Below are 3,351 nucleotides of genomic sequence, written 5' to 3'. Positions count from 1 at the left end.
ACAAGTTTTGTTGTGTTATTTAAAATATCCTCTATCATCTAAACATGATTTTGACATCAAAAGTATAATTTAATTTTTAACTAACACTACTACATGAAATTTAACCAAGGCGGGCGTTTTGGCTTTACCGAGGCAGGCATCGCAACCGCCTCGGAGCAAAGGTCATGGTTAATCTGAACCTACCGAGATGGTTGGTTTGCCCACCATGGTTAATTGATTAACCAAGGCGGTTGCTTTAAGTCAACCGCCTCGGTTAATAGGTATTAACCGAGGCGGTCATCCTAAAGCGACTACCTCGGTTAAAGATTTAACCGAGATGGTTGTCTTAAACAAACCACCTCCGTTAACGTAACAAAGGCGGTTTTTATTACTTGTCTGCCTCGGTTAATGTTGGCATTTCTAAACGTCAACACTATGAATAGAGATAGAATCTATCAATGACAATGACGCTAGAAATGCCAGTTGGCATTTCCTAGCATCGCTACCTAGGATTGAGGTCCTAATAACAACACTAGAAAACATCAACCGGTAAATCTTAACGTTTACAGATTGAAGTCCGCAAGCGCACGGAAATAGAGTTGTAGCATTTCACCCGAAAGTATTAAGGGTATCATTATTTATATTTTTCCAAAGGAAGGTATGGTGTAAAGATTCTAGCATGGATATGATCAGGATAACATGCTTGCATAATGGACCAAAGTTCATGACAGGGATAAACATAGTATGGTTTAAGGATAGTGTGACACACACTCAAGCCTACCACAGAGGTAAAGATGGAAGAAAAAATGAATAAAGAATAAAGATCCTACGGCAGCAGGCGTATCTTTAATATAGTTATGCAAAGAACAGTAAGTAATCATACATATGCATGAGTAAGAGCTAGCTCTAAGCATGAGATTGGTTGGGAGGCCACCGAGTAATGGTCTGCCGGCAACCTCATTGTTGGCTATTGACACATGTGGGCGCACGCAGAAAAAGATCCGCAAGCGCATGAATATCAGTTGTAGCTCTTCACTGGAAGTATTCCAGGATATCAAACTCAGGGAAACGTGTGAGTTTAACTAAGTCTAACTTAACCAGGAGCTAGCAACAAGGCTAAGGATAACAGGAGCATAGAGAGGACTTAATTTTCTCTTTCTCTAACTTGGGTAAAGCGTGTTGTCTATTATTCACCTTTTGTCGCAACGAAAGAGCAAGAACAGAGCTTAACTACTTCTGTCGCAACTTTTGTCCTGCTTGGCCTACAGACGGGAGGTGGATTATAGAGCACTCAACGGGGCTGTCACCCCCACGATCTACCACACGATACAGAATGTAGGGTTCCTCTACGAGTAGCCAAAAGTCTAAGCACCGCGCTTACACTATTGATTACTACTTTACTCTTCTTAGGAAAAGAGTAAAGCACTCAAAAAAGTCATGAACCTGATGAACAATATAAACACAAACTTACTTGGATTAGAGATCAATTACCAGAGATGTCTCAGAAGCATGTTCAAATAGAACTTAAATCCGCCAAGGTACAAGCCATAGAGAGAGCCCGACAGGACAATACTTCCTCCAAACTCTTCCCTCACTCTCTATCTCACTATTCTATTTACAAAGGATAGCTCCTAAGGAGACTATTCTTCTCTTGTTGTCATGAATCAGAATGAATTGGATTATTATCCAAGAGGGGGTAGAGGGTGCCTTATATAGGGGAGATGGAGTAAAGGGCAAGGAATTGCCACATCATCAATCCATGTTATTTCCCTTGATCATCCTTGGATGAACTGGCTTGAAACCGACCTTCATACACGGTGGAGATTGATCCTCATAGGCGGTGGAGTGCGCACGACGAAGCGGAGACCGATAGGATGGGCCCACAGGCCGGTCGGCCTACAGGTGGGGCCGCCCAACCTCCCCTGTGACAGGTGGGCCACCCCCTATGGCGGTGGGTCTTTGACTCCGTATTGAGTTGACTTTTGGATGTTTCATGAGTTGGTTGTTCCCTTGCGTTAGTTTGCTTGTTTGGAGTGTACGATGGTGGTCCCAGGAGCTATTTTCTGAATAAATCCTCCTGCATATATAAATCCCCAAAGCTCGTGGAAATCATTAGTTTAAACCCCTAGTTCTATGTTGGTGACCTTATTCATGCAATTTTATAAGTTAAGTTGATGGTTTATGATGAGCATTAACTACCATCAACAGGCTACCCCAAGCTTAACCTTTGCAAGTCCCTTAGCAAAGACTAAACTAAATTAATGGATCAGAGTTGTTTTGATGTTTTCACTCCTCAAAAGTACACATGCGTTCAAACAAAAATTCTCCTCTGGATTAGAATAATCTGGTCTGACTTTCAAATTTACCCATATTACCTTTAACCATGGGGCTTCTTAGCCTTCACTTGGTTCTTGAGCAATTGAAAGACAGAATGATCAAATCAAGCACTATGTCTCAAGTTCTTTGTTCCACCATTGTTTCGGAGTTTTTATAATTTTTCAAAGAGTAAAATACACCGGAGGTCCATTAACTTTCTTTGGGGTGTCATCTAGGTTCATCAACTTTAAAACTGCATTTTTGGGTCCATGAACTTTTAAAATGGTTGACTGCAGGTCCATGCCATTTATTTAACCTTAAATCCAAAGTATATTTGCAGAAAACCCCCTATATCTTCTTACACGGTTGTTGGCGGACGCGCGGAACACCACCTCCTGCTCTGGCGACGTGCGCCGTGCACGGACGAAGCACCTCCATAGCAGTGACCTCAGCGCCTGGAAACTTGTCATGGCGGCCGCCCTAGCCATGTCCCCGGCTGCCAGGGTGGCATGCGTGACGCGAGCACGCGAGGGCGACCAGGGACGATAGCCTGTGTCATATGATGCGCAGCTTCGGCCTCGGACAGCAGCTGCCTCGATGAAGCCGTCAAGGTCTGCAACGAGCTGGACGCTAACGGCAATGACAAACAACGAACGAAGCCGACGAATGACGAGGAGCTCCCACGCCACACGCACGCAGACACAGGGACGCATGGACGTAGACTCAGGGATCTGCACGAACCTCTAGGCGAAGGTCGCGATGGCTCTGGCCGTCGCGTCATACTCCCCGGCGCCGAGGTTGTTCATCTGTAGGTACGCGAGGTCCTTGCCCAGGCATATCCTCGGGCCGGCGTTGAACATCATGAACCTGTATGAGTCGTGAGGCTCGAACCTGGTGTCGTCGGTGGACAGCCACCTCTCGGGGTAGAACTTGAGGCAGCGCATGTCCGTAGCCACCGACGCGTGCGTGCGTGCGTGGGCTAGCAGCCATGGGTGGCCAGGCCGCATGTCCGTAGCCACCGACGCGTGCGCGCGTGCGTGGGCTAGCGCCGTGGGT

Source organism: Miscanthus floridulus, chromosome 9, assembly GCF_019320115.1.
Source record: "Miscanthus floridulus cultivar M001 chromosome 9, ASM1932011v1, whole genome shotgun sequence".
Taxonomy (NCBI): domain Eukaryota; kingdom Viridiplantae; phylum Streptophyta; class Magnoliopsida; order Poales; family Poaceae; genus Miscanthus; species Miscanthus floridulus.
This window is presented reverse-complemented; position numbering follows the sequence as displayed.